Source organism: Acomys minous (assembly GCF_964271855.1).
Source record: "Acomys minous genome assembly, chromosome: 10".
Classification (NCBI taxonomy): Eukaryota; Metazoa; Chordata; class Mammalia; order Rodentia; family Muridae; genus Acomys; species Acomys minous.
The window spans coordinates 23,585,149-23,597,939 of record NC_140491.1 but is presented as its reverse complement, the minus strand read 5'-3'; the positions used below and the strand labels follow the sequence as shown (position 1 = coordinate 23,597,939).

At 43.1% G+C, this 12,791-nt stretch overlaps 1 protein-coding gene and 1 long non-coding RNA gene across 3 annotated transcripts in view; one reads left to right on the top strand and one right to left on the bottom strand.

The window, feature by feature from the left end:
• Window positions 1–12,791, bottom strand: part of FAM184B (family with sequence similarity 184 member B) — a 116,745-nt gene that overhangs the window by 86,638 nt on the left and 17,316 nt on the right. The gene's annotated exons all lie outside the window — the stretch shown is intronic.
• LOC311607023 lies at window positions 9,001–12,609 on the top strand. The gene is made up of 3 exons (XR_014782503.1): window positions 9,001–9,205; window positions 11,680–11,738; window positions 11,858–12,609. It is a non-coding gene; the product is annotated as an uncharacterized lncRNA (long non-coding RNA).

Below are 12,791 nucleotides of genomic sequence, written 5' to 3'. Positions count from 1 at the left end.
ATGCCTGGTTTTTGGACTGTGGTTCAGAAGCTCCTTAGCACAAAGAAAAAGATGCCAGAAGAGAATAAATTTTTAAAAGCTGTGTATGAAAACGGACATGAAATTGAATTGTTAGCACAACCTATTTGTCCTGCTTTTATTGCCTCCAACACTGGAAGGCTAACACAGTTTAATGATTTTTTAAAAATGTATTACCGAGCACAGTGGTACACACCTTTAATCCCAGGACTCTGGGAGGCAGAGGCAGGCGGATTGCTGTGAGTTCTAGACCAACTTGGTCTACAAATCAAGTGCAGGACAGCCAGGCTACACAGAGAAACCCTGTCTTGGAAAAAAAAAGTTTGCCATCTTGAAAACCAAATCGTTGTATTTACATCCTTACTTACTCAATAGTGGAGTAAAAATCAATTCTATTCTTCACAGTGCAAAGGAATAGTCAGTCACACCAACACTCCACTGTATTTTCTGTCAGGTTGCCTTTGTACATCAATATTTTCATAGCTGTGATCATGGTGTATATTTCACTTTTAGTTGTTAGTTTTCATCTTACTGGTACAATGTGTCTTTCTTCATAAACATCACACTTGAAGCTGACATAAAGTTCCACCATGCATTGTATAATACATTATTGCTACTTACACTTATTGCTGGCAAGGTCATAGTTAAGAGGCATCTCAAATAAAGATCTGCATCGGTTTTTCTTAACCTCTCTTTCTCTTAGGATAGACTCCCCGAAGTGGAATTCAAGCGTGAAAACATTGTGAGCATTACTAAGATGCACCACGCACATGGTTAAGTTGCTTTTTGGAAAGCATGTCTACCATTTCATCTTATCACCATCCTAGAAGCATACATATCCACACCATCATTGTACATTTTATTCTTTAATCTCCACTGCTGAAAAGAGCTTGATTAAAATTTCATGATTCTATTTTAATCCAATGGATCTTGATCCTCGGGAGGTGCCGGCTAGTCTCTAAACATCAGTGGCTCGCAAATGCTGAAAATAAGCTAATGCTTTTGCAAACACTTGCATTTGCAAACACTTGTAGACAGTTTTATTCTTTCAGTTACTTGTAGTGAGAATTTTGGAATTCTGGCTTCTTTAAAAACACAGAATTATAAGATAAAAAAAAAAAACCCCAGGTGTGAGAATATGGGGCTGTTCAGACTGTCCACAGCAGCTGACTATGATTTGCCTTGTGCTCTAGCAGAGGCGTAGCTTTGCCAGCTGCTGATAGTTTCTGTGATTGTGTGACATTTGAAATTCTGGGAAATTTTTCAGAGGTTATATAAATGCTAGAGTCCTGATAGGCAGGGTTGGTTGGTTGCGGGGTGGCAGGTTACAATTTGGTAGTTGTCTGTGCTCAAAGAAAAAACAAGAAGAAAGAAATTAGATTCAAGGATCTCTCCCTCTCTCCCTCCCTCGCCCTCCTCTCTCCTCTCTCCTTCTTTCTCTCCCATCTAGGATAGGGGGTGAAACTGGGAGAATAAAGAGCGGGGAAAACAAAAACCCACAAAGTATCAAAGGTTGCAACAGTTACTCATGCTTAGTTTTCTTCTGTCTACATCCCATTTTTATTTCTTCCTTCCTTCCTTTCTGTCTTCCTTTCTCTCCTTCCTTCCTTCCTCTTCTTTCTCCCTTCCCTCCCCTCTCTTTCTCTCTCTCTGCTGCTTTTCCTTCTCCCCACACCTATTCCAATCTCTTCCCCCTTTTCCTTCCTCACTATTTTTGAGACAGGGTTTCCTTGTGTAACCCAGACTGGCTTGGAGTGTGTTATCTTCCTGCCTTTGGCTTCTAGGTGCTGGGATAAAGAAATTTCCTTTAACACACAGCTATGAGGGGTTGCAACCTCGGCACTGCTGGCAGTGGAGAAGGACGTCTCTGCTGCTATAGGTGGTTATACTGTGCATTGCAGGAATTTGAAAACATCCCTAGATTCCAGCAACTCCCTCAGTTGTGACAACCAAAAAGTATCTTTCAATACAACCAAACTACCCAGGAGAAAACAGTCCCTGACTGAGAACCATTGCTCTAATAGAAAAAAATTAGTTCAGGATGCATTCCAAAGCTAGATTCTTGTTTTGTGCTTAGATCTGATAGTCCGTATTCAACCCTTTCAGCATCTCTTTGTCAACAAAGTCATGATTTTGCTAATATGAACTCAGGGGCTGAATTAAGAGTAATGCTTCCCAGCCTCATGGACCATCATCTATTCATGTCAACTGGATTTTGTTTGCACCTAGAATTCTGCCCTGGTCCAGAGGAGCCAAGCAAACCGAGGCATCTGAGAAAGAGTTCCTTTACTGACCAAAAAACCCCCCTTCTTCTCAGGTAGATCAGGCCACGTGTCATCTTCACTGGCTTTCTATAGCAGCCCCTACGTAACACACTGCTTAGGAGTGATGAAATACCTAAACATGAGCAACAGGCAAGGCCACGGCTGCAAGAGTCATCTTTCATGAGAGTTATGCCTCCAGGATGTTTCAGCTTGTTAAAGAAATGCTCAGCCAGACAGAGAAACCCAGAGAACATGTTCTCTCCCTAAACAAGCAGGCAAGTAAGTCGAGACAGGTGGAGTTAGAATGAGATTAATTCCAAAAACACTTTGGACAGAAACAGGAGCTCCCGATACAGCTATTTGCTCTGTGATCCCTGGGCAGAACAGTGCAGTTGGGTGCGTTAGTGCTAGTAGTGTGGAGAGACTGGAACAGGGAGAGGCTGGTGGGGCGGCGAGTGCGGCCGGGTCTTCAGGAGAGTACAGGGTGCAGTGGGGACAGCCAGAAAGCAGGGATTCAGGAGAGATTCTGACCCCATGGTTGATGTGGGTTAATGGGTGCATAACGGGCAGAAGCTCAGGTGGGGCGTGGCTGGGCAGAAGCTCAGGTAGGGGCGTGGCTGGGCAGAAGCGTGGGTAGGGGCGTGGCTGGGCAGAAGCGTGGGTAGGGGCGTGGCTGGGCAGAAGCGTGGGTAGGGGAGTACGGAACAGGACAGTTGTTTGGTCGTTTGCTGAGTTGTGGGGCAATAATGGAAGAACAATGGTGACTCTGTAACAACTTTCGGTTTTCACTTTGATCCCAGAGAGCCATGTTCTCAACCTGGGAAAGAACATCTGAAGGTTGCAGCAGGCTACACGCCTTTCTTAGGTATGGCTACTCCTTTTATAAGTATGGCTCCAATGCATGGACTAACACTTACATGGCAATGTTGGAGTGTAAGGGGAGGCTCAAGATATCACAAGCTTACTACCCAAAACTTGTGTGTGCTCCTTTATGTTCAACCCCCCTCACTTTCCCTCTCTCTCTCCCTGCCCCTCTCTCTCTCTCTCTCTCTCTCTCTCTCTCTCTCTCTCTCTCTCTCTGTGTGTGTGTGTGTGTGTGTATGTATGTGTGTGTGTGTTTGTATGACTCTGTCTCTCTTCTTTCTCTCCTCTCTTTTGTCACAAGCTTTCATTACGTAGCTCTGGTTGCAGTAGAATTTACTAGTAAATCAACTCGGTTTTAAACTTATGGTGATCCTCCTGTCTCTGGTGCCCCAAGTGCTGGGATTACAGGTGTTTTTTTTATTATTATTATTATTATTATTATTATTATTATTATTATTATTATTATTATTATTATTACTATTATTATTATTATTTTGTTTTGCTTTTCAAGACAGGGTCTCTCTGTGTAGCCTTGGCTGTCCTGGACTCACTTTGTAGACCAGGCTGGCCTCGAACTCACAGTGATCCGCCTGCCTCTGCCTCCCGAGTGCTGGGATTAAAGGCCTGGCTTACAGGTGTGAATTATAATACCTCGTTTTATATATTTTTTTTTAAAAAGAAAGACAAAATCCAAATGGAGCCTAGCATAGCTGTCCTCTGAGAGGCTCCTCCCAGCTGTGGATCAGAACAGACGCTGAGACTCACAGCCAAACATTGGGTGAAGCATAGGGAGTCTTGTGGAAAAGTGGGGGGAAGGATAGAGAACTTGGAGGGGACAGGAGCTCCACAAGACCAAGGAAGCCAACTAAGCAGGGCCAGAGGGGAAGAGGATGTTTTCAGTCCTGATGTGATTTGATGTGCTGGGGTGGGTTTGGGGGGTACCCCTTTTCTGAGGAGAAGGGGAGGGGGATAGAGGAAAGAGGACAGGAGGGTGGGATTGGGAAAAGAGGAAGGAGGGGCCCACGATCAGGATGTAAAGTAAATAAATAAATAAATTTTAAAAAGGACAAAAATAACCTACTGTAAGTCGTTTGTATAAATGAGATTTGCAGATGAACCCCAAATGAGATATGATGACCCTCATAAGTCCAGTATCATATGCAAAGATAGGTGTGGCCTGCACAAGCAGTTATTAACATTAAAATGAATAAAGCAATTGGAATACAGTATAACTGATACCCAAGCGTCCAGTAGTTTTTGTTTGTTTGTTTTTAATTGGAGGTGATGGTTTGAGAAAGGGTCACACTATGTAGCCTTGGCTGGACTGGAACTCAGTGTGTAGTCCAGGTTGGACTTGAATTCGGAGAGGTCTCAGCCTCCTGAGTGCTAAGATTAAAGAAACATTATGTTTGGCTCCAGTTTTTTAAAGAAGAAAAAGAAAGGTGAGTGAGTGTGTGTACACATGCATGAAACTATACATTAAAAGATAGCAATCAATCGGGACATACAAATTTTGATTTGAAAAAAAAAAGAGAACAAATGTAGTGTACAGGTTAAAACCATAAAATAATGTAAGTTTTAGAAAAAACATGGGTTTAAAACTGGGAATAGGGCTTCCTTAAGATCCAACTATTCCACTCCTTGGAATATACCCAGAAGATGCTCCAACACACAACAAGAACATTTCCTCAACCATGTTCATAGCAGCCTTATTCATAATAGCCATAACATGGAAACAGCCTAAGTGTCCCTCAGTAGAAGAATGGATAAAGAAACTGTGGTACATTTATACTATGGAATACTACTCAGCTATTAAAAAGAAGGAATTCCCAAAATTTGTGGACAAATGGATTGAATTAGAAATGATCATAATGAGTGAGTTCACTCAGTAGCAGAAATAGTCAAATGGTATATACTCACTTATATCTGGACACTAGCCCAAGGGATATATCCCATGAAAGTCTTCACTTAACAGGAAAGTGGGACAGAGGGGAGGACATCCTATTGGCACTGTGGGTGAGAGAAGCATGGGAGAATAGGGAAATAGAAGGACTCAGAGTGTCCTAGAAACCTACAAGAACAACATTATGATGGGCAGATATGGGCCCAGGGGTCCTGCTCAAACTATGGCACCAGCCAAGGACAGTACGTGCAGCAAACTTCGAACCCCTACCCAGATCTAGCCAATGGACAGGACATTCTCCACAATTGAGTGGAGAGTGAGGTTTAACTTTCACACGAATTCTGGTGCCCCATATTTGACCACATCCCCTGGATGGGGAGGCCTGCTGGCACTCAGAGCAAGGATAGCAGGCTACTAACAAGAGACTTGATACCCTATGAGCATATACAGGGGGAAGAGGTCCCCCTCAGTCACAGTCATAGGGGAGGGGAATGAGGGGAAAACGAGAGGGAGGGAAGAATGGGAGGATACAAGGGATGGGATAACAATTGAACTGTAATATGAATAAATTAATAAAATATATTTTTAAAACATGGGTTTAATATGAACAATGACTACATATTAGGATTTATTGTTAGTTTTTAAATATGATAATGGTATTATAGATATTCTCTATATCCTTAAGATATATGTATATATTTATGTACACCTATACATATATTTAAACATTTATAGATGAAATGATTTTGAGGTTGCTATAAAATAATCAGATTTAGGGGGTAGATATTAATCCAAATAAAGTATCATTTACATGCACTGGCAATTTCTGAGACTGAGCACTGGGGCTTGAAGGATATAGTACACATCTCTCTCCAATGCTATGTTGTCAAACTTTAAATATCATAGCAAAATGTGATATAGACAATAATTGCCTTAAATCAAAGCAACACACTCTAAATTCAGGATTGAAAGTGTGTGTGTGTGTGTGTGTGTGTGTGTGTGTGTGTGTGAGAGAGAGAGAGAGAGAGAGAGAGAGAGAGAGAGAGAGAGAGAGAGAGAGAATCAGTAATAGTGTTCCTTCCCAGATTTATAACTCAACCATGACCTTTTGCTTGAACAATCATTGACATTTGGACCTGAGTGTCTCTTGGTAATCCCAAACTCAGTGTGTCAAAAACAGAACTAATGTCAAATTCTAAGTACAACCTGTGCTTAAACCAGATGGGCAAGCTCAGAGCAGCCTCTCGGCTCCTAGTCTCCTGTTAAAATGGGAGTCTAGTCCATAGGTCCTTCTCAGAAGCTCTGGCTGACATGCAGGAGCCACCCGACTGTTGCACATTTCCTAAGAGCTGTTTGATCTTCCTGGAAGAAATGCCCTGCCTTGTGTTGGGCCCTGCTATAGAAAACTGAGGCTCCACAAAGTCAATGCCAAGATTATTTCCCTAAATGGACAAGGACCTCACCCTAAGTCATTTGTTCTCATTAATGGATTTGTATAAGCTGTCCTCACCACCTAGGGGAAGTCTGGTGATGTTGGCGATGTTGTCACAATTGGGAGAGGCCTGTGGGTATTAGTGTCAAGGCCAATGCTGCTAAACTTCCTACCATACACAAGATAGCACCTACTAGGAAGAATTAGTTGGTTCAAAATGTCAAAATTTCTCAGGGTGAGACTGCCTAGCTTAAGTGTAGAGCGATGCTTAGGCTTCATGCAGGGAGCAGGTCAACAGCAAGGGAACTTAGGATGATGGGGTTGTCTTTTGCCTTCAGCCTGGGCTATCAGACATTTGAGAAAGTAAGCAGAAAGACAGAAGTTCACCTAGGGATCTAGTAGGGATCAAGTCAAAGGGTACAAGTATCTTCCTTCTCCAGGAGAAATAAAAACAAAAGAGGCCAGGAGCCCATAATTTCAAGGAACAGCCCCCTTCCTCCTCCCCTCCCCACCCCCAGCATCCCCCCTCCCCAGGAGAAAACAGGAGATGGCCAGCTTGGAGATTCAAGGAGTTTCATTTCTGTTTCCCTTGCAGCAACCTGGAGGTAGGTGAGTAAGTTGAGCAGCATGCATGTTAGACAGGTAAAGGCAAGGAGCCCTGGGGAAGTTCAGAAGCTCACCCACCTACTGGTAAAGCAGGAGCCGAGCCGAGTCTTTTGATGCTGTGATGCGTTGAGCTGTGTTCTCATTATATTTCACATTCATATGTAGCATCCCTAACCTCCAATAAAACTGTATTTGGGAACAAGACTGTAGGGAGGTAATATTCTTTCTCTTTCTCTCTCTCTCTCTCTCTCTCTCTCTCTCTCTCTCTCTCTGTGGGGGGGGGGTCAGGGGTTGGGGGTGTATAAAAGAACAACTTGTGGAAGACAGTTCTGTTCTACCATGCAGCTCTCCCTTTTCTCCAAATATGTAGGCCATCAAACTTGGTGGCAAACAAGAGCACTTGTCCTTTCCCTGCTGAATGATCTGCATGGTCCCTGTAGGGAGGTAACTGAGGTTAAATGCAGTCCCAAGGATAGGAGCAGTGTCCTTTTGTAGGAAGAGGAAAATACTTTCTCTCCATGTGAGTATACAGGAACGACCATGCGAAGAAACAGGTAGCCAAGGAAGACCACCCTCACCAGAAACCACCCTGCCACACCTTTCAGCTTTCAGAATAATGAGAAATAAATACTTGCTGTGTTAGCCACAGACTCCATGGTGCAGTCTGGAGAGACGGAGAAAGAGGCCAACAGCTAGCTCGGCACCAGGCCCTCCCAATCCTAGCTGATCCCTTTACTGATGATAAAGCCACCAATGACCAACTCCAATTTTAGGGCTTACTTTTTTCTCAGGCTTCCGCCACTTCATGTCTTTGTCCTACCTATGGCCAGCCAGCATTCCCTCCTTTATGAATGCTCTCTTTCCTTGACTCCTTGGTTTCTGAAATACCACCTTCACTCTGAGCCCTGGGTTCCTTCTTGGAGGCTTTCTCATTGGCTGGCAATCCTCAGGGTTCAGTTGTCGATAGCATTCTCTTCCCTTTCTGAACAGTCTTTGTGGGGAAGCTGCCACAAAGCCTATTTCCATCAGGAGCTTAGTGTCTTTTACACTGAGGAATTCGCAGAATAAATCTGTGCTAAAGATCTACTGAGCAAACAAATAACGGGACAAATAAGCATACTATCCTTTGTGAAATGATAACGCAAAAAACTAAATTTCTAGCCTAGACGTCTTCTCTGAGTTCTAGACTTATTGCACCCGGCAGTGGCAACCCATACAAATGCCATGAAACAAGCATCTCCCCAAATTTAGTGATTTAGGCACCAGGAAGCATTCTGTGCCCTTCTCCGAGTTCGACAAGGTTGTCTGGACTCTGTGGGCTGAAGCCAGATGCAGGTCTGTTTCTTAGGGCCAGGTGGTAGGTAGCACAGTTGCCACACACAGCATGCTTTTCGCCTGGCAATGGCTAAGCTTCCCAGACTCATTTGAGGTCTCTGACTATGTTTCTACTCTCTAATGTCCCAGAGAACAAATTCAGTCTCAGAGAGAGGCTTATCATCCCTGAGATGGGGAAGGATCCCTGGGCTGGTGAGGGGATTAGAGGAAGTAGATACTTGATCACTGAAACAAGCACAGCTGCCCCAGCCTACAAGGTACCTGCTGGTTCAAGCATTTCCTAAGCTCCTCAAATTTATCTGTGCTTTTGCGAAGAGTGGAGTTGGGTCATCATGTCTACATTCTAAATTCGGACAGAACATCTATTTCTAACTGTCAACGTCTCTGACTTGTTTCCATTTCACCCTCTGGTCTACATAGCTGGGCAGCTCCCCACCGCCCCCCCACCCCACCGCCCCCACCCCCGATAGACACATGCCTTACTCAGTCCTATGCTCTCTCCACTCTGGAGATTCTCTATTGATGGCCTTTCTAACCCCATTTCCTCTCTCTCATCCTATTTGATATGTTATCCTCTCGCCTGTTGGCCTCAGCTGCCAAGGTCTCCTCGTGTTCTCTGTTTCAGCATCTAAGTGGTGATGAGGAAACTGGACACTGGGCAGTCCATTCAAACCTTGGTGCTCTTACATTGAAAATAATGTCTCCACCCTGGTCTTTGTTAGTGGCAGTACCTCTGGATTCAGCAATAAGAACGGACATTAGGAGCCTCCAAAGGAGAGAAAGGTCAGTTACTGGCTTGTTTTGTTTTCTATGCCCTGGGTTTAGATTAGACAGACAGACAGACAGACAGACAGACAGACACACACACACACACACACAGAGAGAGAGAGAGAGAGAGAGAGAGAGAGAGAGAGAGAGAGAGAGAGAGAGAGAGAGAGAGAGAGGAGGGGGCTATACTTGGTTCTAATTTTTCCTCTCATATTTATTTAGGCTGTTATCAGATAATATGATAGTCTTCCGCAGGACAAATGAGCCTTGCTCCCAGTGGCTGACGACAGGAATAGCAAGTCTGGATGAATGCACTTTGGCAGCACAGAGAGGAAAAGCTTTGCAAGACGAATGTTGGCAGTATTGCTGGCTCTTGCCTGCTGTATTAATTTCTCCCTTAAAAGAAAGCTGACCTAATTTTTCCAGCCCACAGCCCTAATGGACTCTTATTCAGAGGCCATCCTTCTCCTACATAAAGAGCTGCATTGTATTTAATGATAAGCCTTTTAATGGAATTTGCTATTTCTGGGTCTCTGGGAACATGCCATTAATGAGCTTGCAAGTGCAAGGAAAAGCGGATGTTTGGGGGCCATGCTTTTCAAGGACAGACTGCCCTGGCAGGAAAATGAACAAAACCCAAAACGGGTTCTTTTTCCCTCCCTTGGAACTGGCTTGGCTTTAACCAAACTCTGATCTAGATAAACTTAGGTTTCAAAATTTGAATACGCTGAGCCCCCATCACCTCACTCCCTACCACCTATCTATGTGCCGTTATCTACAAACATTTCTGCCCTAAATCCATTGTAACCTCATCTGCAAAATCCGAAACTAGACCGAGAAAGACATAAACTAAGAAGCTAACATTTTTCAAGCTGGTTTGAGAACAAGTGCAGAAAGATGCGGGGCAGCGGTTTGTGTTAAATCTTTTTTAAAAAATATCTTTTATTAATTTATTCACATTACAATCTCAATTGTTCTCCCATACCTTGTATCCTCCCATTCCTCCCTCCCTCCCATTTTCCCCTTTTAACTGCCAGGAGCTACTTAGCTCTGAGCCCGAATCTACGTATTTACACAGCAAAATAAAAGCCTGTTGTTATTCAGAGGTTCCTCGCTTCACAAAGCAGCATATTTATCATCATGTATTACTCCACAAGGCATTTCCAAATTATACTTCTACAGGAGAACCGCTCACCGAAGCACAGAGGTGCGTGCAATATGTGTGGTGCAGGAGCTCTACCAGCTCTCTGTGCATCTCTTGCTGTTCACAGGGAGCCGGTACCCAGGAGTGACTTAACGTGCCTTTCCAATTGGAATTTTATTTACATGTCCCGCCCCCCATACCTTAAAAAAAAAATCTGGATCTTACTCGTCTTCCCTGAGCCCTGACATCAATGGTGGCACTAAAGATGTATTAGAAACTTCCTCATCTGGCATTTTAAAGCCATCAGGTCACACTACTGAATGAGTTCCCAGCAGTGTGTTACAAGCTGTTGGTAGTTTAAAGAGGAAGATGATCAAAATCAAACCCCATCAAACGACCAACCATAAAACCAACTAACCAACCAAAGCCTTGATCATTTCAAAGAATGGTCAAACTGTAGTCTGCAAACTATAGGAGCTTACTTAAAATGTGAGTTCTCAAATTGTGGTTGATTCTGGTGACATACATGTGTGTGTGTGTGTGAGAGAGAGCGAGAGAGAGCGAGAGAGAGAGCAAGAGAGAGTGAGAGAGAGCGAGAGAGAGAGAGAGAGAGAGAGAGAGAGAGAGAGAGAGAGATTGAGATTTTTTGATTTAGTCTTCTATGGCTAGTATCAAGAGAAAACAATATCTACCAAGAACATGGCAAAAAGGCGAGCTGATGATCTTATGTCCTCGTATCTTAACAAACCATGAGTCTAGAGGTCAAGGAGCAAAGCTACATACACAGTGCTTGTTCAGAATTCAGCAGGTTAGGCCTTGGAAGTCTAGAAAAAAACACTGTTTTCAATGATGATACCAAAGATACAAAAGTGGGTCTTTTCTGCTTCTTGCTTTAATGCCAATATTTTGCCCCTCAGATAATTGCTAGCATGTTTGCTTTTTATCAGCCTCTGAAATATGAGAATGGCATTTGTTTCTCTGATACTTTAATTTACCTGAGGGTATTTGTTCCAGGTATATTCTCTTTCCCTGGAGCTCAAAATACACTAAGTAGCTTCAAAATAAGTTCATTAAACTGTCAGAAGGTGAGCCAACAGCCTGGGTTGTGATTATGTCAAAGTAGTTTGAAAGTAATGATGTCAGCTGGATGTGGTGGCAAACACCTTTAATCCCAGCACGCAGGAGGCAGAGGCTGGGCGATCTCTGTGAGTTTGAGGGAAGTCTGGTATAGTGAGTTCTAGGATAGTGAGAGATACAGAGAGACAGACCCTGTCTCAAAAAAAACAAAACAACAACAACAAAACGATGCTATTGTTTTTGTAACTATAGCATGTTTCCCCCATAGATCTGGTCCTGTGTTTAGATTATGCACGAAGAGAGTTTTAACAAATGTCTTCTTGAAAGGTAAGGGCTATAGTGAGCAGCTCTGGTTCTTAGGATATGTTTTCCTGGGGATTGTTTGAAGTATCAGTTGCTATTTCTTTTTCTGTGTTATTTCATCCCAGTTTTCCCCATCTTCACAGGCACCTACTTACACCAACGGCGAGCTCAGCTAAAGGAGTCAGCTTCGAGGAAAGAAGCTGGCAAGTGTGTACAGTAGAGAATCACCAGGAAAACCTTTGCATTACTCACTACAGTGAGAAGAGCCTGGAACCAAGCACAAAGTGCTGGCAGGGACCGTTTCTAGGAGATTCTGTGACCATTCCGATCACTCAAGGCTTTTCCAGTTCTCTCAGTAAACTGTTATCATGATCATTTATTTCTGTACACAAATAATAGATGATGTTTCACAAGTCTCCATTCAATCCTCATTTAGAAAATGGATACCCTTCATCCCCTTTTTGGGGTCTAGAATTGCCTGTTTATACCAGCTTTCCTTATTATTGTAATTATGCAATTTAATGCTAGATTACATCAAGTATATATTTATGTGACTAGAAAGTTCTTGCTGAAGGCTTATTATAGTCCTAAAAAAGGCAAGATGCTAACAAAACAACACTCCCCCCGCCCTCACCAAACAAAACCAGTATAGTATCAAATCAGTGTTAGAAAGGAAAAAAAAAAAAAAAGAACTAGCAAGTGGATTCAGATGGTTTAGAAGCAGTAAGAACTCAAACTGATTCATATGCATGCTATATTCTCACTCTCCATAAGAAATACACCAAAATTGGAAAAATAATAGAGATGTTTTCTTATACGTGTCTTAGTTTCATGTTGCTGCGATAAAATACCCTGAATTTAAAAACAAAAAAAACCAAAAAACACTTAAGGTAGAAAAGGTCTGTTTTGGCTTATATTTCCAGAGGGATACAGCACTCATTCTGAGGAAAACATGGCAGCAGGCGGAGAAGGCATGGAAGAGGAAACAGGAAGGTGTCTGATCACTTTGCATCCCCACCCTGGAAGCAGAGAAGAAACTGAAAGTAGAGCCTAGCTATAAAACCTTAAGACCTGCTG